At 35.7% G+C, this 23,076-nt stretch overlaps 1 long non-coding RNA gene across 2 annotated transcripts in view; it reads right to left on the bottom strand.

Moving 5' to 3' along the window:
• LOC131512712 (uncharacterized) overlaps nt 1–23,076 on the bottom strand; it is a 478,301-nt gene that overhangs the window by 104,728 nt on the left and 350,497 nt on the right. The window contains exon 6 of one of the 2 annotated variants that reach the window (XR_009262261.1): nt 14,314–14,428. The exons of the other annotated variant lie outside the window; for it this stretch is intronic. This is a non-coding gene — a long non-coding RNA (uncharacterized LOC131512712). The remainder of the gene's footprint in view (nt 1–14,313; nt 14,429–23,076) is intronic. 2 annotated transcript variants of the gene reach the window in all.

Raw genomic sequence — 23,076 nt, 5'->3', positions numbered from 1 at the left:
ATTCCTGAAAATACGGTTTTTGAAATCTAAACACTGTGGAAGCCAAATTGCAATACAAGGCACTTTGATGTGACTTAAAAATTATTTAAAAAGCAAGGAAATGGTAATGACTATGGCAAGTTTTTATATATTATATGTTATATATAAAATACATAAGTATATATATATATGTATACACACACACACACACACACACACACGTTGTTGCTATATTTTTAATTTTGAAAATGCCCTAAGCGTACAACCTTGACCATATTTTCCATAGTATTATGGTGAAGATAAAAAATAAAATGGAGACATGGTAATCCTCTACAAGGTATGACTTCCTCCACCTCACAAGCAAGGCTTCAGAGAGTGCCTTGGGAGCTCGGGAAGGGTTAAAGTTTTGTCTGTGACACTGAAATTGAGGCCAGCTGTAGGTCATATTCACGTCCCAGTCACAGGAAAATGAACCTGTGAGACAGAACCTAATTATCTGCTAAACCAAAAGCCAGTCTCAGTTCAATAACTTACGACAGAGCTAGCAGCCAGATATAGTGTTACCATGGCAACGCTGGAAAAAGCTCCACTGCGGTTGAGAATAAGGAGGAAAAGAAGGAGACTGTAACCCTAAATGTGCTGTAGCCGTTTGATCTCACACAAGTGGTCCGTCTGGAAAACCAGGTTATCCTATACATGTCTACCATTGTCCATTCACTTTAATATCTGCTACAATTATTGAAAAGGGAAATGCAATCACAATGTCCTCTGGGTTTAAAAACAGCCCACTAACAAATGGCTAACTGGGAATTAATTTTAAAGAGAAAATACATAAGCTTCCTCTTTCTCCTCCTCCACGCCATCCCCAAACACAGATCAAGCAGGACAAAAAGGGTGCGGATTCTTGAATACTTCATCATTGTAATGAATGAGCTCCGTGTCTACAAAATGCACTGTCATCCTATTTTCCTCTTATTCCCAAATGCCAACATACTTTTGAGAGAAAACTTTTGGGAATTAAGCAATACTATTTGCCTATTGAAGGGGTTGGGGTAGAACCGAAGAGTAAGGGAGAGCTAATATTCCTTTGTGAACTCCACCTAAACTTTCAAGTGAAATAATTTCCTGGAATATCCAGTTAAGAAGAATCAAACATTAGAGGGAGATAAGCCTGACAGGTTGGTCATTTTTCTTTTGGCCAGTTCATCTTTGTAGTTCTTTCTAGAACAGCACTGGATTTATGAATTTAGGAGATGATACAGCTTATGCACATAAAAACTTCAGAAGCCAGTTATCGTAAATACTGAGAAAATGGCATCTCACTAAAAATATTTGCAGAAGAAGAAACAAGAGCTTACCATACAGTCATATGCACTTGGAAGAGAAATTCAGAAGTACATTCCTTTCTCTCTTTTCAATCCTTCCCAGTGGAGATAAATCGTGCTAAAACTTGTCAGTTACAATTATTGGATTTCACCATATTTGACAATTTTGATATGCCATTAATGATGTAATAAGACACATCTAGCACATAATGTTATCACTTGGGCATGCTATCCAGTTGTAATACCAAATTTGAATCACATAGATATGTATGTATAAATATATAGATACAGCAGTGTTTCTTCATGTATAACTCATAAATATATTGGGTTTGGAATATGGACAGGAAGGAATATGGAGATGAATAATATCCTCTTCATATGCATGAATAACTCTGCAGTAATGCAAATGAGAAAACACAAAATGGAAAGTAGGTTTCTTCTAGCAGAAATATGACTAAGAACGTAGCCTGAAATTTGCCAATATATTATAGTCACTTACAATTTCAGTGAATTTTCTTTAAGATGCCACATCTTTTAAAACATTTTATCCTGCTCTATTATATTTTCACTATATAATTACCTAAGTACAAACTTCAAATTTCCTTAAACTACCGTGATGCATGAAAAGGAGTCTTAGTGTTTTAAAAAGATAAAAGGTGGTAGTAGTGGGGTGAGGGGCAGACAGAAAAGCAACATCAAAGGGTGAAATGAATTTTCTGATTAATTTCCAGGTAGAAGTAACCTAACCTCTGCTCCTGACCCTAACTTAATTCCTTTTCAAGTAAATGGAAGCCAGAAAGTATACCTCTTTCTAAGACAGATGTTTCTGAGATCTGATTATTAAAAGGGTCTTATTAGTTGCAAAGATGCCAACAATACAGTCCAATACACTCTTTGGGTCCTATTACTCATAATGTAAATAAGTTTTTCTTTTAATCTTTCTCCTTAGATGAATTAATTAGTTAGAAAAGAAAATGAGGCAATTTTATCAGAAAAGCATCTGAAAGGGCTATTGATTTAAATGCTTTTACATTTTAGCCTTATCACACATGGTTAGCTTGCAGATATGAGCCTAATAATGTTGCAAAGCACCAGATTTCACTAGATTCTCTGTTCCACTTGGATTCCCAGAAACGATATTGGAAGCACTAACAAAGAAATAGTACTGTTTTTCTCACGATGTTCCTTTAGACAATCTTTCTAAACTATTCCATTGCACACTTTGTTTAAAAGCATCAATCTTTCCTGTATTTTTGTAAATAGGTGTGCTTGTGCTTTTGTTTATTTCTAACTATAATCCTAAAATCCATCCATAAGCAAGAATCGGGTGAAGCATATGCTCCATCCAGTATAAAGGCATTAATATGTTCAATTAACCTTAACCAAATACAATAAAATAAATTATAGCTGAAACTAAGTTTAAAATTAAAACTAAGTTTATAGATTAAAATAATCTGCTTGCCATATGGAAAGTCCTCAATGCATTTGTTGATTGAGTGAATAAACTAGACTATCTCCTAAGGACTAAACCAAAAGGAGAAAAAGCAAAGTCTTGAAGGAAACTTAACAACAACAATAACAACAACAACAACAACAACAACAACAACAAAAAGCCAGATTAAATCATATCTGGATATGATACACAACTTTGGATACACAACTTTGCATGAAAAAGCTTCCAATTTTAAGACATTCTAAATTAATTCACTAGGAAGGAAAAAGAAAACCTAGAAATATAGTTGTCACTATTGTCTCTACCATTTTAAAATGGACTAGAACATTCTAGAATACATAAGAATTTAGTGTATAATGAAGGTTTCTCATCTCTGATTTCTACTTTCTCCCCATTAAGGCTACCCAGTTTTCTGGTCCTCACTAACCTCTGCTAATATGTCTCTTCGGGTATTGGCCTTTCACCCTTGAAAAATTCACAAAATTCTTCCCTCAGCAGTAAAACTATATAATGTTACTCTCCAGAAGTCTAGCTTGTTGATTAAACCTCTCCATATTGGTCTAGCTGGTGCTTTGGATCCTCTGAATTTCCGCAACATCCTCCTGTTGTGTCAGCTAAATCCTTGATGCTTCTTGAGGACATGGAAACTTCTCCAGAGTTTTTCCATGCTCGGTTAATGGACTTTCTTAGGAGATGGTGATGGGTGAAGGGTTAGAGGGGAAGGGTGCAGGTTCAGACTCCCTCTCGTTCTCCCCCGATGTCATTTCTACAAGCATCTACAAAGCTGCCTCCCAGGGTTCCGAGTGGGCAGTGACCATAACCCCTCTGGCCCTTTTGTCTTTATACTCATCTAACAGGAATCTGTTACTCGCTTCCCTCCCATAGAAGCTGCAACACAAGGAGCCGGATATATGATGTTCTTCATCTACATCCATTTTCCTCCCTTTCTCTTAGACTCTAGGCTGGCTTCTTACTGCCCACAGCCCACGAAGTTTCATGTTGTCCTCTGTGATAGAAAACTACTACTAGTTCATCCTGAACCCTTCTCTCTTTTATGGTTAACCTTAAAAAATTCTACAATCCAGGTCTCTAGCATCAGGTTAACATTTCTGGCCATGTCCTTTAGGAATTAAAAATAAAGTCATTTCCCTCTCAGGAACCTAGCCCTTCCAAACTAGAGCAGTTTGTTTTGAGCTTATTGACTTGCTAACACTTTTTGAACACATAATCTGCTAGGCACTTTAAATCTTCTGTTGACTGGTTCTTGATTGTGTTTGCCTTCCCCATAAAGCAATAAATGTCATTTATTAAATGAATAGAGAAAACTAAAGCAACAAGCATGATTTGGGGAAGGAATAACCTTGGTTGAAATTTTCTAGGCCTCATCCCCCTATACAGTTAACTATGGCTCCATCAATTCTATCTTCTAAATATTCCTCTGATCTCTCCTTGTCTCTCCATTTCCACTGCCACCACTTTCATTCAGGCCATTGTCATCTATCCCAATTAATATCCCAAGGGAATCATTATACATAATTATATAAAATTGTATTTATCATCAGAATACTATTTATATTAGGGAAAAAAGGATGGAAGAAAACTCAATTTATACTTCTGAATGGGCGACTTATATTATACCAAAGCAATAACATAATGAGCATATGTTAAAATGACAATATGTGGGAAAGTGTTCATTTGGTATTGACCAATTAGAAACCAAGTTAGAAATGATTATGAAAATACTGAATGTATGTGTGTGTGTGTGTGTGTGAACAAAAGGGAGAGACAGAGAGAAGGTATGCGTATATACTACATGATAATAGGTGTTATTTTCTGAGTGATGAGACTAATACATTTTTCACTTTTTTATTTGTGTTCAATTTAAAAATTTTATAATATGAGCTCTTGTTATCATTGTGCAGGTAGAGTTATATTTATTTTGTAAATAAACTAGCTGTATTTAGAATAATGTGAAAATATTTTTAATTGGCTTAAAATGGATTGACACTACAGGGTTTAATAACATTGGAACAGTATGTTTAACTCCATTTGTAACCAGTAATACCATTTCTCCAGTTGCATATAAAAAAATTCATTATTTTCAGGAAATGAGTCACTTGAGGAGGACAGGAGTTTGAAAGAAGATATGTTTTCATAAAACAATGTTATAAAATATTTCTACCTCTTTCCAATAAAAATATATTATTTAGGCTAATGGTTGAGATATTATGATTTTGTTTTATTAATTATTGAAAACTTCAGGAGCACCTGGGCAGGCTCAGTCGGTCAAGCATCTGACTCCGGTTCAAGTCATGATCTTGTGATTCGTGGGTTCAAGCCCTGCATCCGGCTCTGTCACAGCTAGGAGCCTGGAGCCTGCTTCAGATTCTGTCTCTTTCTCTCTCTCTCTCTGTTCCTCTCCCACTCACACTCTGTTTCTATCAAAAATAAACATTAAAAATTAAAAAAAATCATCGAAAGCTTTAAGGTTATGTTCACAATGACAGAGATTGCTAGTTTTCCTGCAATATCTGTTGTCTTCATCTCCCTCTAGTATTTAACTGGGTGAATGACTATTCACCCAGAATAAAGTCTATATTTCTATGCACACACTGCCCAAAAGCTTTGTGTACCTGGTGACTAAGTTCTAAAGATATAGTGGAAGATGTGTAGAAAAATTCCAGAAATGATCTTTTTTTTAAAAGAAAAAATTAACGCTTATTCATTTTTTGAGAGACAGAGTGCAAGTGGGGGAGGGGCGGAGAGAGAGAGGGGGACACAGAGTATGAAGCAGGCTCCAGGCTCTGAGCTATCAGCGCAGAGTCTGATGTGGGGCTGAAACTCAAAAACCATGAGATCATGACCTGAGCTGAAGTCGGATACTCAACCAACTGAGCTACCCAGGTGCACCCGGAAATGATCTTTAAAAGGAAGTGCAGTGTCTTTATTTTTCTCTTTTTATTCCTACTGACTGAAAGTAAACAATATGATGGACATCCAATGGTCATCCTGAGATTACCTGGGAAAGAAATGTCATTTGTTTTTTATTTAATTTATAATAAAATTAAAAAAAAATTTATTTTTAAAAATTTTTAATGTTTTATTTACTTTTGAGAAAGGGAAAGAGACAGAGCACAAGCAGGGGAGGGGCAGACAGAGACGGAGACACAGAATCCGAAGCAGGCTCCAGGCTCTGAGCTGTCAGCACAGAACCCGACGCGGGTAAAATCCACGGACAGTAAAATCATGACCTGAGCTCAAGTTGGATGCTTAACCAATTGAGCCACCCAGGTGCCCTGGAATGAAAGTCATTTAAAAAGAGCATCGAAATAGAAGCAGCATAGGTTCCTGACTTCAAAGTGCTCAACTAGGTTTCTGGGAGAATGATTTTCAAAGCTATGTAGCCACCTCCCAATTTTCCATGATTTGTTCACATCTACCTCTGAATGTCACAGTCACACCATAAATCCAATGTGTCTGATGTCAAAGCTCTATTAACTGAAATGAGAACCAAGGAGGGTCTGATGCTGGTTCACAGAAGGATTATCATGATTCTCTCATTCTTCTAGTGTCAAAAGGTGGAGAAATTTAATGTCATCTATTCCTTTTTTTCCTTACCACATTTTGTATACCAATGCAATCTACTTAGTCATTAAGTCCTCTTTAGTATACAGTCAAGAGATTTCTCACATTTACCTCCTTTTCACACTAACTGTGGATAGTGGTTCTTAACTTTGGGGTGGTTAGTCTTTATTGAGAACCTTATTAATACTATTAGATTATTTCCCCCAGAGAAATGGCATGCCTGCTTGAAATGTTTCATGTAATCCAACGGGAACATAAAACTTCAAAAGACCCAGGGTATGGGGACCCAGGTTAGGAACCTCTGGTTTAGATCTTTTTGTTGTTGTTGTTGTTGTTGTTGTTGTTGTTGTTTATTCTTTTGTCTAATTGTCCCCAATATCTTCTCATTTCAACATTCTCTATCCAATTATTTCTCAACTGGAGTGTCAGTCGACCATCTAGGAGGCTTTACAGAATGCATCTCTCTGTGTAGGCTCTATTCCAAAACTAAGGAGTTGGAATTTATAGGATAGTAAGAGTGGTGTATCTTCATAAGTAGTTCTGATATGTCCTCTGGGTTGAGGTCTTAAGTTACACTGACCTCAGATTAATCTTGTATCTTTCATTCTTGCATCTTCCCCCCAAATATTTAACAGGTTCCCAGTGCCTACCACACTGTAAAACTGCACAATTGCCAGAAGAGCCCCTGTGAGCACTGTACAGCCTCCTTAAGCTGCTCTTAGCTTGCTCTCCAATTGGCTTTTTGTAAAAATATACTCAATCTTCCAACAAAATTGAAAGCCAAACATAGCCCATCTTTTTGTTGTTGTTGTTGTTCCTGTACGTTTGCACATAAGAGTATATTCTTCCTGAAATCCAGCCCTTCCATCCCTTCTTCTAGAAACCCTTCCTATCTATCACATAGCTGCTAACTACAGTCTCTTCTAGGGAAATTTTCTTGATTCTCAATAACTAAGTAAACATGTCCCCAAACACTGCAAATCCCAAAGCATTGTGTTTTTGTATTCTTTCTGGATCTATCACATTATAGCTTGGTAAGGTTTTTTTTAGTTTTTCTTATTTTCTCATAAGAACATAATATCCTGTGAAGAAAGGCTACTAACTTCATTTTGTATTTCCCACATACGTAGAGCAGATTCTTATTTTGTATAGATAATGAAAGAATATATGGATAAGTAGAACGATGGATAGAAAGATTTAAAGGTTAGAAGTGTACTGTTTATAATGATCTGTAATCCTACTTGTCTGTGTGGCATTACAAAATAATGAATTTAGCAATCAAAGAGTATTCCTGCTTAGAAGTGAGATTTAGGACAAAGCTGAAGATTAATGATGAAGATAAAGAAAAATCATGGGGCGTCTGGGTGGCTCAGTCGGTTACACGTCCAAGTCTTGGTTCCGGCTCAGGTCATGATATGGCGGTTTCATGAGTTCAAGCCCTACATGGGGCTCTGTGCAGGTAGTAGAGTCTGCTTGGGATTCTCTCTCTCTCCCTCTCTCTCTGCCCCTTCCCCAGTCAATCTGTCTCTGTCTCTCAAAATAAATAAATAAACTTAAAAAAAAATAAAGAAAAATCACTACCAGACTTTGTGGTAATATTTCCATACTTGACAAACACAGAGAGGTGATGCTCAAATTTTCCATTAATAGTGGAGAAGATCTAAGGCTTCATTGAATTTAGATCACTCTTGTGGAGGGAGCAAGCAAGCAACAATACTAGGGAAGCAGAAGTTTCTTCCTCTCTATGGTTTTAAGGAAATGGTAGTGTTCTCCTAAAGGTAGAAGGTGTCACACAGTAGGTTAATTTTTTAAAACTTTCAATGGCAACCTCCTAAAATATCTAAAAATAACTTCTTTTACCACTAGTCAAGTGTGAAGTTATTTTTGTACCTCCTGGGTTGAATGTTCAAAATCATTGAGGCAGAGTTTAATGGTTCACCCACCTAATACAATTAAATGCACGCTATTCATAATAAGATAAAAACAGAGAGGGAGGCAAACCATAAGAGATTTCTGACTGTAGAGAACAAACAAGGCTGCTGGAGGGGAGGTGGGTGGGGGAATGGATTGAATGGGTGATGGGTATCAAGGAGGGCACTTGTTGGGATGAGCACGGGGTGTGATATGTTAAGTGATGACTCACTGAATTCTACTCCTGAAACCAAAACTATACTATACGTTAACTAACTTGAATTTAAATAAAATCTTGGAACAAAAAAAAAAAATAAATGCATGCTATTTTTTATTGACTTTAGAATATATGAACCTGGCGTTTATATGCAAGAATATAAAAGTACAAATTCTTTTCAGAGGATTCTTGGCTTTGAGACCCACTTGACTGAAGTTCAAAATCATTCCATAAATGACATTATGTATTATTAAATTATCAAAGGTTAATCTGTATATGTGTGTACACAGCTTATATTTTTAAATCACAGAACATATTATAAAAAATTTGCTAAGCTAAATAGCAGTTGATGTTACTGCCATATTTTTAAATTTTCAGTATATCATGGTTAAAATAAACTCTGGCTTATTGGTGATTTTTCTTCTTATATAAAATTTTAAAAATCAATTTTTCCATTCCAAGATTGAAGAAGGAAGTAAGAATGTGGTTTTATAGCTAAAAGGAGCAATAGTATGACTGAACTAATCCTCTGATGATCATGAAACTCTCAAATAAGTCTCAAGAAGACATAAGAAAAGGCTTGGAGTAGTAACCCAAGATTTGTGCAATGAAATTGATTTCCATTCAAATCAGGTCTTTTACTCTTCTTGAAAATGTCAAGGTGTCAGCCTTGGCCATTACAAGACTGTGATTTATAGTTGAGACAAAGCGATAGTACCAGCTGACTGTCTGGAGCCACAGCACAGTGTCTGGAAAGGCTGCTGATGACAGTCATCGCTTTTCTTAGCCAATCAGCAAGCCTTAACTAAAACCCTGGTCTTTCCGCTTCCATCGTGATAAGAAAACGCTAAAATGCAATCTGGAAAATTTACTTTGTGGGAAATAAACAAGCGTTGAGGGAGGAAGTAGGTATAGTACTTTCACAGAATAAATAACAAACATTATTTATGGTAATCTATATTTCAGACATTTAGAAACACATATTCATAATAAGTGCATAAACAGATGTTTCAAATATGACAACTTATTTTAATATACTTGAAACCACAGCATAATTTTGTAGTTTGATTAATTAAGGAGAAGAATTGTGAGTGTTAAAATCAATTTTCAAACTCTCTAAATTATATTTATAGCATTGCTCATCTGCATCACAAAAAAAAACACCCAAAATGTTTTGCATTAGAATCATTATTCATAGCAAATTAATCTTTTTCTTATTGAGAAAGATCCCTAAATAGTAGTTCTTGATAGTATAATGTTTAAAACTGCCCAGGTCATACCATAATAAACAACAGGCAAGAAGGGAACAGTTTGACATCCTAATCATATAAAACCATATAATGGCTACAAGTATATATAGATATAATTATAGATATAATTATAGATACATATATAATACATATATAATCATATAATAGACACAATTATATAGAGATATAATTACATCTCTCTCTACAAATATAGCCAAATAAGTTGTCATATCTGTATATAATTACAGCCATTATATAATTTTATATGATTAGGATGTCAGCAACATAAAACTCCCTAATATTAGAGGCGAAAGTGGAAGGGATATAAAATTTTCTGCAACAGAACAGCCTAAACATATGGTGGCTGAGGATAAACACTGGACTACAGAATATAATCACTATGGCTTCTTTACCAAACCCCCATTTGTAATGATCTTAAATAATTTTTAAAATGTCAAATTCCCACGAGTCCAAATGCTGACCTTCCCGATGTATGCCATGTATTAAATGATCACAGAAAATGTTAAGAAAATGCAATTAATCTCCATGATACACTCAAGGTTGCAATTTGCTGCTGCAAATGTTTTATAGTTATGTACAGAGCACATTTGGACTAAATAAGTTAATATTGCCTGTATGTATGTTCATAGGCTCCACGAAGTTTACCAAGACAAGCATGTTTGATAGAAGCCCATAACATATCACTCTGCTTAAACAATTTGGAAATTTGTGGTGTTTGTTGGGAGCCCTGTTATATTTTGCCTGTTTAAATTCTCTTCAGCCTCTGCTATTGACATTAACCTTGCTATGTTAATCTTGCTCTTCCTCCCCTCATAGTCTGTCCAATCTGAGTAACTCTCATCTGGACAGAGTAGTGGCTCCAAAACAGAACCAATCAGAGCCTTTCTGAGAAATGAAATTAATGGAGGGGCAGAGAGAACCTTTTTATTTTTTTCTTCTGGAATCACAAGCTCTAGGAATGATGCACGATGCATGTCTAGAGTTGCCAGTGGCTATCTCTGCCATCACACTGAGAGAATGTGAGAATGAAGTCAACCACCCAGGAATGAAGTTAGCACATTAGAGAAAGAAAGAGAGAGGGACAGATATTGAGATGGGGGTGGGGAGCACCTGGGTAGAAGAGAAGAGGAGAAGAAAAGCAGGAGGAGGAGGGCAGGGAAAGAGGAGGGGAAGGGGGAGAAGGGGGAGGGGCAGAAGGAGGAAGAGACGATGATGATGTACATACACAGTTTCCTACTCTGAGCTCGATTTTGAGCTTTTGCTATCAAAAGAGTTCTGATTAATGCTGTGATTTAAGTTAAGGCTATTCTTTCCTGTGGAAATGTCCCCTGTGGAATGGAAAAATACCCAACTGTCTAATCTGATGCTAATTTTTTTTCCTGAAATCATTTTACAATCATTTTCCTCCACATCTTTATTTTATAAATCAGTTGTAAATGAGGAAAATGAAAAGGAGAGAGGTTCAGTTCCACAAGATAACTAATGGTAAAACTGGTATTAGAATGTGGTCTTCTACCTTCTACTTCACTATTCAAGTTCAGTGGTGGCACTTATGATGCAAAGGTGGAAAACTCCAAGTTTATTCTGCATATTTTGTTAACTCCCAGAGACCAGTCCAATTAGAATGCCTTGGTCCTTTGACTAAGTAATGTAATTGCTACTTTATGAAACTGAATGATCAATGTTATTGTATTAATTCACTTAAAAAAAGAAATTAAATAATATTTTTTTTTAGAGGGATTGAAGTCATATGTAAATACTGCATTTTGGTCCAATTATTCTGGAAATAGCATTTTTATAAACCATAATTATTAACATTTTCATGGTCTATGGTTTTTAATCACCAGACCTTTGCATAGTATAGGGAATCATAAGAACAGAACATAAGCACTGCAAAATCCTAACAATACCCCATATCTTGCCCAAAGCAACTCAAAGTATATGGGTAGTTATTTCAGCTACAACTATAAAATAGGACACACCACATAGAAGTCTCATCTATAAAGTATAAAAGAGAATAAACTGCCAAATTACAAGACTTATGAAATGCTAAGGCACACAAAAAGGACAAAGAGTGTTAAATAAGACATATCTTTTGTAGACCATAAGCTATTTGAAACGAAAATATCTCTTTTTCTATCCTATAGGTGGCACTCAGGAAGCATATGATAAACACATTTATAGTAAATAATTTTTAAGTGCCCCTGGATCTGAAATAATTTCCCAATGATGTTTGCCTCTCACAGTTTGGGACAGTGTATGCCCAGTAAATTTGGGTGATGAAAACAATAGTCTGTATAGCAAAGGCAAATAGTAAGACCCAAACAGGAAGAAATTAATATTCACTGAATGTTTTCTCGGTGCTAAAGACTAGGCTAAGAAATTTACTCAGATTATTTTATTGATCAATCATTAAGCCTACACAAGCCCTTGATATTAAAAGGTCATAAAAACTTAAATCAATGGGGGCACTTAGGTGGCTCAGACTCTTGATTTCAGCTTAAGTCATGATCTCATGGTCATGAGATCAAGCCCTGCATAGGGCTCTGTGCTGGGTGTGGAGCCTGCTTAACAGTCTCTCTCTCTCTCTCTCTCTCTCTCTCTCTCTCTCTCTCTCTCTCTCTTCTCTCTCTCTCTCTCTCTCTCTCTCTCTCTCTCTCCTCCTCCTCCTCCTCTCCCTCTTCCTCTCCCCCCACTTGTGTGCATATGCATGCACTTACTCTCTCCCCCCAAAAATCTTTTTGAAAAATTAAAAAAAACTTAAATAGATGGAAATCAGTTTAGTTGTATGGTAAATGACTCAGGCTACATCTAAATGCATTGAGGGCAACAATTACTTTTTATCATAATATCTAAAATTCTATAGCTAATATTCATACATCTGACATTTCATTTTAAAGCCAGTAAAATTTGTTAAATGATCAAGTCTTAATTGACCACAGTGATCCCACATGTTGATGTAGCCTTAATTCACTGAGACTTTTTTTTAAGCTAGGTATACATTTGTGAATAAATGGATAAATTCATGGATTACCAGCTCATTTTGAGTTGATAAATTATATTTATGAACTGGCAAATCCCACATGAGTTTCATTCTCAAGCAGGGTCTCTCCACAACAGCAACAATGATGTGTTACTAGTGAGTCCAAGTTTCTATCCTCTTTACAACTTGTAATTCCTGAGACAGAGAATGGCAATCTTTTCCCAATATCTGTGTCAATTCTAAAGGAGAACATTAGGAGAAAAGCTGCTAGAAATTTCAGTCCCGAATAGGTCATACTGGCCTTTAAATGGATTTTATAAGCAGTTACTTATCTCAACATTAGGGCTAATAAAGTATATATTCTTATAGATGTGCGTACTCTTTATAGATGCACCTGTCTTGTAGATAAATCAAGGGTAAAGAACAAGGGTAAAGAACTGACTAAAGTCAGTAAGAGATATGACAGGGATCATTTTTTATCTTTCAAATGTAGCATCATACAGTCTAACTATTTATCAGCAATTTGCTCTTTCAGAATCACTTTATTGCATTTATTTAAAATATTATAAATCATAGAAATGAATGGGAGGAAATGAGCTGAAAAGAAGACATAAGTTGAATATCTTTCTCTCAAAGTAGCAAGAGCACTTCTGTTATGGTATGTCTAATTGTTGAAAAATACATTATCTCTTTGTTTCATGTATATACTTAAGTGATTTTAGTCAGTGCACTAGGTGGCCCTCAATAGAGCACACCCTATGGAAAGAAAACACATTTTCTTTAGATATAAGATACAATTCCTTGGAGATCCTGTTAATCATTTTTCCTTTCTAATTGAAAAAGTCACCACAGAAATTAGAGTACGAATTTCATTATTCTAGAAAGAACCTTAAAAGTTGACATGTCTTTGAACAATTGTCTCAGAAATCCTTTTTTAAGTACATTTTCATTTTCTGGCATGGCTTGAATTGAATTCTAAACTTTCTGCTGCTTGTCCTCTAAGCCCCTCTGGTGAATTTAAATAGGCTTCCCTATATATTTAGTACATTCAAGAATTCTTTGTCGCAGTGCCTACTCTGCTTTATTATTAGAAGGCTGTCTCGGAAGTCCAGCAGCCAGTTTGTTTTCTGCCATTAATAAAGAGTCTACTTTTTTCCCCCACTTCTTTGAAGAAGTTGAAAGGACTCCATGTTGTGGGAGGGTGGGGGGAGCAGGAAGAGAGACAGAAGTGAAGTGAACCGACTGTAGTGTAATCCTCCAACAAAAAATGTTGTCTCATGTAGAAACCTCCCCAAGGTTTACAAATGCATAGGCTGGGTTTCTAGTGTGATATATAACAGAGTAATAACTTAGCCACAGCTGGGTTGCCCTCTCCCCACTAAGAAGACGAAGTCTACTAGGAGAAAGACATTACAGTTTTGGATCCTACGGAACCAAATACTCCCACCGTCTAGTGTTTCAACACAATCCAACTCTCTTACTGAAGATGTTTGGAAACTGGAAAGAGAATCACAATGGAAGTCTACAATTTCTCAAAATTCACTTATATGTATAGGAAAATAAATAGAAGGGTTTCAAGAAAGACCTACCAATCTGGATGTACAAAACATTGATGTTGACTCATGGCCTAGGGAAAGCTAATTCAAAGGCAAGGAAAGATGATTCCACAGAATAGTCACTTGGTGCTCACAAATCATCAGACACCTACCAACAGAGAGGGAGAAACTTCTTAGAAAAAAGGAATGGTTAAATCCACCTGCATAAAAGAAGCCAAAATACCTTAAAAGACTAAGATGAAAAGTGGAAGTCACTATTCTTATTTCATTAACCTAACTGATATGCAGTCCACGATTATTCATACACTTTTTTAGGAATCAACTATTAAGGTAACAAACTTAAAATCACACTACTTATATGAACAATGAAAGATTTATGTCACCATATGAGAATTTTTCACTTTTAAATTCCCCATAAAACATGCATGAAATTAGCTGACTGATTATAAAAACAAAACTATTTAATCTTACATTCACTTAATATCATTACCTTCAAGTTCCACCTGCTTTTAAACTTCCACAAGTAAAACATTACATACAAGTTAACAGTTCTGGATAGTAAGGCACTTCATCCGGTAAAGCTACATTTAACATAAGAGAGATTTGGGGAAGAGGCAATGAAAGTTGAAGCCAGCTCACTGAAAAACTGCTGTGGATGATTTTATGACAATATGTCAATTTTTACACTGATTTTATTGAGACTTTTAAAAAATGAAGATATATACATATATAATAAATATATGCATATATGCTTCAGTGTGTATTTGACCACAAATCATCAGAAAACTAAGTATGGAGATGACAGACAATAATAGCACCTAAGTTTCTGCACACTAAACATGTATTTGCATAGCTACACAAAAAAGTCTATTTTTCAAATGCTTACAAATGCCCAGGATTTTTTAAAACTTCTCTATATTAGAAACTTCATTTTCCTTTTCCAAATACAGTTACTAAGAGATCAGTGGAATTTGAGTACCGAGTTAAATGTCTAGTAAGAAATTAAACAAAAGAATGCAAGTAATCAAAATGATGCCTGTGCTTGCTGCCTACGGAAATGTAGGCAGCACTGCATGTGTAAATGGCAAGAAAACTTGGGCGTTAGCTAACCCTTTATGTACTGTTTTCTCAAAACCTATCCAAATATGACAGCTTGTAAAACCATTTACATATTTATCAGGTGAATTCGACCAAACTTAGGCATGCCCATTTGGAAGAGAATGGAAGGCAGTATACACCTTTTCTGATTTCATTAGTAATTAACTTATACCATAATTCCCCTGTGATACTTATACCTCTTCTAGAGATTATTAATGTAGCCTAAAGCTTAAATGACTTAAGAATATCTCTATATACCTCTTCTTTAGCTTCTGGAACACTAAAGTGTTAAGGACTTTCATACGAAGAAAAATATTGATCCCATGAACCCTGCAATGAAATATAATCATATTTAGATTTGGCAAAATTCCAGAAGTGGCTGCCTTGATGGATCCTAAAAGACCTAAAAAAACAATGCCATTTTGGAAAATTGACATTTTCCTTACAGAGATTAAAAGTTAAATGCATGAGTATCACAATATTAACAGAGCAATACAAAAGAGACAGAAAAAAAACTAATACTTTATTGGTCTTTGGTAGATTTTAAACTGCTAAGTTTAAAGTGAGTGATGATTTTTAAAAAAGGAACATGAAGTTCATAGTAAATTAACAAGCAATCTGAGAAAGGAATAAGAATCAAGCGGAGGTTAGTATATTTATGTAAAACAGTGATTTGCTATTTCAAAATTAAAATGTGAAAATAAGCTGGTGTCAGAGAGGAGGTGATTCCTCATTTCCACCGCATTGAGCAAGCTCACATCGGCAGCAGACAGCTCTTAATATATGCGTCTGGCTCAGGCTGGTCTCCCAACCAGGAAGCCATCGAATTGTTAATATCACTGCTTTTTTTTTTTCCGTATGCAACACACATCATTTTCTCGTTCTTTGTTGTAGACCTCTCCTTTTATTTTAAGCTTAGTATGATCTGATTTTCCAAATCATATTTTATACCCCCCAAACAATATTATTCTGTGACAGTTTAGGTAGAAATGCAGAAAAAGTGGCATTCATCTATCCATATACAGCATAAAGTAGTTTTATATAAACAAAGTCACCCACTTATATCTCTACTCACCTTTATGGAGTAAGAGAAAAGCTTTATCAATGATGTTCTCAGAAAAGGTAGTTTATATGCAGGAAGGTTACATTGAGAGGGTTCAACGAATGCATGATGATTAGTAAAAAAGCAAGATAAACATCACTGCACGCTAAATTCAGCTCTGGTATCTTTCTTCTATGAAACAGAAGTTAATATATAGTGCAGTTCATAGATATAATAACATAGAAAATATTACATTTGAAATAGCTTATATCTGATATCACTATAGCCAATAAACAACCATCCCTTATATTATTTTAGAAGTAAATTTATGAAACACCTTTTACGTATTATTTATGATTGTGTTGAATCAGGTGTCTGTAAACATATACCTGTATGTGACATTGTTTTATATATGAGGTCCTTCCTGATCTGATATATAAACATTGCTATTAAATATAATCAAGTCTCTATGCACTTGTACATACATACACATAGAGTTCTTTGAATTGAGAAACTTGTGCTTTTAAAGCTGTCTAATTACAATGAACACGTGGTTAAAACAAGTAAAAGATAAATACTACCAAAAATCTTCACTGTTTATATTACCTCCTTTCAGATGGAGTTTTAAAACCTATGTTTATACACACACATATACACACTTAAAATTTCAGAGATTCTAGATAAATGAAATAGGTGATATAAATAAGGAATCTGAATAGGTACAGTGTGGACGCATACGCATGCTTAAACATATTCTATGTGGCTCGTATAGATGAAGAATATGTTTATAATATTGTAGTATCAATTTTTCAGGAAATACAAGTCATGGGTGATTAGGATCCTGGGATATTTCAAACATGAGTAATTGTAACAAATCCAATGAAAAGGTGAACAAAGACTCCATACAGTGTTCTAAAGTACATTCATAAATTTATTTTAACAATGCAGAAGATACATATAATTTATAGCACTCATGTAAAGCATTAGAGTTAAGAGGATGAAATCATTTTGGTTCCTCTATTATGGAAAGTCTGTCATCTCCATTTTGAATCTTAGTATCTGCAATATTATTGTAAAATCTGTAAAGGGGTTTAATATACTGATTTCCACTTACAAGAAATAAATATGTGATGTGGTAATGGCTAATAATGTTCAAATATGACACGGTAGTTATAGTTGAAATAGTTTATAAAACTGAAATTCTTAAAAAACGAAAACTATGCAGTTCAGATTCAGCTGACAGATGAATAGAGCAGTCTGACTTCATAGGTGGTGTTTACTGATTTATCTCACATAGGTTCATGATATATATACAAAATAAAATGTAAAGATGAAAAGGTACCATATTTTTGCTAATTACTGACGACTCTTACGACCAGAGTATGCCTTATTATAATATGGCATATAAAGTATTTCGTCTGGTTAGTAGACTAAGGAAAACTCTGGGAGTAAATACCAAGTATAAAATAGCATTCTCCTTAAATCAGTAGTAAAAACTAATAGGGTCAGTAAAGAAGATTGTAAATGATTTATTTCTAGGCCTCAAGCATGATTATAGCTATACATTACATATTCTGAGCCATAATTACATGGAGACATATAGGATTTATGTAAGTAGCTAATGTATATATTTCTTTTTTTTTCTTTTATTTATTTATTTATTTATTTATTTATTTATTTATTTTTTAATATATGAAATTTACTGTCAAATTGGTTTCCATACAACACCCAGTGCTCATCCCAAAAGCCAAAGCATAATGTATATATTTCTATGCATATGAAAGAAGTTTTAAGTATAAACCACTCTCTTCCTTATTAACTAAGGAGGTATTCTCTTAGACTCTCTCAAAATACATTAAAAGAAGCATTTTAAAAACACCTGTATTTTAACTTTGCTTCTCACATAGTTATCTATTGCTTTCATATGGTCTTTATAACATAATACAAATGCTACTCAGTGCAACTCTATAATCACTTTTGAGTACAGTTTCTGAAAATAGTATATTTGGGGGTGGGTCATGATGAAAACATTGCTGATTATAAAGAAAAGCATTGTTTTTTTCTCCTAGGCAGAATCTATGTATGTTCTTTTGTTCTGGTGGTAACTGCAGACAATCAATAAGGTCCAAAGCTGCTGGTTCCCCTCCGCCTAGGTCCCAAGAGCCTGACTTGTGATGTTACTAAAATACCTCACAAGTTAGGGTCTCAGGGACTAGGAAAAGTCTGGTTTGATGCGGTAGAATTCTTCTTCCAGTAATAAGGCTAGCTTAGAAATTACAGTTGGGTTCAGTTAAACTTTTTCCTCTAAATACTAATTAAAATACATACGTAGAAATATATAGGATATATAAAAGTTAGGATTAGCTGAATATTCACGACGACCATTTATAGACTAATTCCAGACCTTAAAATAATGAAGAATATGAGAAACAATGCAGACAATGAACAGTTAAGAGTCATTCCATCAGATCCAAAGAAAGAGACTAAAAATGGGTTAAAATCTGTTTCTAGCAGATTTGTACAGAAACACCATAGCCTCTATTACATTAAAGAAGGATTATATGCCAGTTAATGGGACCCTAATTGAAATTCTGCTTCCCATTACACTTCTTTACAGTACAACTGTTAAGGTGGGCCAAGGACATATAACACTTTAAATCTGATTTAAATATATACTGTTGCAGCTAAGAATAAAACGAAAACTTTTTTGCATGTCATAACTTAATACCTCTGAAGCTTGATTTTTCTCTTTGAATCTCCAAACTATTCAGACAGCAAATATTTCCATGCATACTCTGTAGCTATTTGAGCAATGCCACTTAAAAAACATGTAACTTAAAATGCTGGCAACATGAGAAGAAAAAAAAAAGATTCTATTTCTTAAATAATTGCATTATAAAGCTCAATACTTTTGAAAATACACAATCCCAATCCTGCATATTCACTGAATTTCCTCCGATCTTTTAGCCTTGTTTGTGGTTCAAGAACAGAATTGGTACTTTAGGAATGATCCAAGGTTTAGTAGCATAAAACGCAGTGTATAACAATCGGACCAGCCATAACATAAAAGTCCTGGCCACAGAAGTGGAATCTGGTTCTTCTGAAGTGGTTGATCTTAAAAGGGAAAAGAGGAGGAAAAAAAATGGAAAGAATTAGAATGTTTTCCTGTAGAACAGGTGAATCATCCATTTCCAAGTAAGCTGCAAGGAAAGCTGAACAAAATATTTGCTAACTGGCCCCCCTCCTCCACCCTAGTACCACACCCCTTTCCAAACCACCACCCCCCACCCCCTGTCCAGATCTTTACTTTGCCTTGCAAGACTTTAAATATTCTGCTCCATGATGTAATGCATCATTATATAAGATCTCTTTCTGTTTATCATTTGATTTTCCATACTGAATCCGTTATGGCTTAAAATAGTAAATAGTTAAAAAATAAAATAAAAAAGCAGCACTCACAAAAAGCAAAAAATAAAACAGTCCTTAGATATAAGTCCATGCTTTTCCTTAAAACTGAATATGGCTTTACAATTTTTGACCATAGCATTCAACCAATTATTAGAATGAAAAATCTCACCCCTCCATAAATATGACATTAACATAATTATACCACCCCCATCACGGAGACCCATCCTCCTTAGGGAATACATCTGATGCTCCAAAGATGGAAATCAGTCAGATTTTAGTTGCTCTCCAACGTACCTTTGCTTCTCACTGACTGACTGGCTTTTACCCTCCACGCACTCACACGCCACCCCCTCCCCTCGGCTAGACACGGATGCCCGAGCGAGCACGCGCGCGCACAGGCATACAGACACCCAGCGAGAGGCGAGGCAAAGCATCTGATGCTGACTCAGAGCGCTTCTGTGTGCAGGGGGTGGCGGCGGCTGGTATTTTCACTGCGCTCATCATTAACATTAACTCACAGTCTAGCATCCACCCTCTCCCAGACCTGCGGGACTGCAGCATTTGCATGACGCTGTCACTCTAGCCTTTGCAGGTCAGATGATGGGGGGGCGGGGGGGGGGGAATAAAGAAAAGAAAGAAAGAAAAGGAGTGAAAAGAAAAAGCCCCAAGACTCTCATAAAGAAATGCCTTCATTTCTTCCAGGGGCTCCTTATGTTTCTACCTTTCTACTTCCTCTGTGGCTATGTCTCAGTTGTTTGACATCTTTCCGGAAGAAAATGTCCTGTGCTTCAATAAGCCAGTAGTCAGTTGGCCCTCCCCTCCCCTCACACTCGGATCCCCACCCCTTCTCCCCTCTAATCAATAAGACAGATCTCCAAATGCAGTTGTGGACACAGGCTCCGACACAGTCTCATCCTGGATCCACTACCTCAGAAAACAGGCAACCAGGCTCACACGTGATAGAGAGATAACGCCAGCAATTCTTTAACAGTCCTAGACTTCATTCTACGCCTTCTTTTTCGGCGCCCCCCCCCCCGGCTGAAGAAAGAGCAAAAGGAGTCTTCCCACTTCTATATGAAGCCCCCAAAGAGCCCAAGGGACACATGAGTGAGACCCATCTGCATAGATCAATCATTTCTATTTAATAATAAACAAAACTACAATTTTAATAAAAATAATTGCTTAATATTTTTATTAGCTGTGCTCTCAGTTCGCAGGAATTATAAGATCTGCCAGGATCTGAGTCATCAATATGATTTAAACTGTGTTGAAATCCTAATTTGCTGCAATAAAACCAACCAACGGGATATTGGTATATTTTTTATTTTTATTTGATTTAAGAACTTATAAAAATAATAACAAATAGCTGTGTGGTGGTGAATGTGTAAAAGTTTTTAGGATTAAAAAACGCTTGCAGGCTATAACTATTAGAGATTGAATATATGTTTACATAAAATATGGATTTGTGTACATATATGAAAACCGTCTACTATATACGTTGTTACAAAAGGGTCTAAAATATTTGGCTGAACACAGCGCTATTTGTGCTACAGTGTTTCACAACATGAAAGACGGTATGTAAGTATTTATCCAGTTCCTTTGTTCTTCGGAGGTTCTTTTTAATGACAGAATGTGGTAAACTGCCTACCTTTCCTTTCTACATGCGCACTATTTCTGAATTACTTGCCAGACAGAACTAGCCATCGATGACTCTGCAGCATACAAGAATTACATACAAAGGAAAGTACGGCCATTCGCAAGCCAACGGTAATGCTGTCTGGTGCTGTAGAAATTTCAGTTTACTCACACAGACAGATCCCAGCATGCACTGCAGCACTGCAGGACCAACTAAGGTAGCAGTTTGGCAACAGATCTGTGGCAACAAGCGCGAAGCACAACCATTTGCAGAGGTTCCAAAGAAAACATCACACAACCCATAAAGAGAAAGAAGCCTCTGAAGCAGGAGATGTGTGTCTGAAATCAGCTCCGACAGGCTCCTGATTTGAAAGAAAAAAGAAAAGAAAAGAAAAAAAGAAAAACTTAAGTGCAAAAACAAAACAAAACAAAAGAAAACAAAAAAGCACAAATGAAAGAAGGGGGCACCCAAAGAAAACATGGAATTAAGTACACATTCTCATGAGAGAAAGGCAGGAAGGAAAAGCATAAGAAAAGGAGAAAGAAAAGGAAATGGAGAAATAGGAAGAGGGAGGGGAATGATGAAGGAGGGGAAGAAAGGAACAGGAAGTAAAGAGCAAAGAATCACCGAGCACTGAAGGAACAAATAACGTATGAAATTAGATTTCAGAAACTCAAGATTCAGGAATTGTGTTCAAGCTTAGAATTTAATGAAAAACTGTAACAGAAATTAATGCGTGTACAGCAGAGCTTAAAATACATATTGTCAGTAATAGAGATGCCTTCTGACTTCTTCCTTCCTGTTCTACCTGTATTAAACTGGTCATCTCTTAAGGTCTGTTTGCTCAAACCCGTCTTTTTTTCTTTTTTTCAAGCTCTCTAGCATCTTTGTCCTTTATGCTATTTTTTTCTAGACTGTGCCCACAATACTCTGGATAAATTAATGCCATGACCTCGCTATGGCTATCAGACGTAAAATGTCGACTATTTTAATAATTGAACATGCGCTTACAGCAAACTGCCTACTGATATCTTAGCTCCGTGCACTGTCTGCAAGAGCACCTCATTCCCAGCTCTGTGAATCAGAAACAACAGATGCAAAGACAACTTTTTCCCCCCAAAATCTATGTCATCTCTTTCTCTTACATTCATAGACAGACACGCACAACACTCAACTTTACAGAAGGCATAAAAGCACTTACTAAGGAGGTTAGAAAATCAAGAGGAATAAAGGTTTGATGAAAAATAATGATTATGACTGAATGGCCATGCATTTAAAATATTTATATCCAAACAGGAGTTAGCCAGTTTCAAGTGTCCAGGCTTCTGTCAAGACCACCATTAGGGCCAATGGGAATGCAGACTTGATTAAATCAATATTTGTTTGAAAGAAGATGTTGTAATCAATCAGTTCGATTGCCGCTGTCATAGATATGGGTTTAAGGTCTCTTCTGATTCTAATTTCTCATCACCAGTACTAAAACATCCCTAAATGAGGCTTTGACTATGGCTGAAGTATTTACAAGGTAAAAATTTTACTATTTTATCCTTCATTTAAGCAATGCAAGTATGGTCTTGCTAGATTAATTATTTTTACATGTTATTTGAGTTTT

This window comes from Neofelis nebulosa, chromosome 5 (assembly GCF_028018385.1).
Source record: "Neofelis nebulosa isolate mNeoNeb1 chromosome 5, mNeoNeb1.pri, whole genome shotgun sequence".
Taxonomy (NCBI): Eukaryota; Metazoa; Chordata; class Mammalia; order Carnivora; family Felidae; genus Neofelis; species Neofelis nebulosa.
Note: the sequence above shows the minus strand (reverse complement) of the source record. Positions and strands in the feature narration are given on the sequence as shown.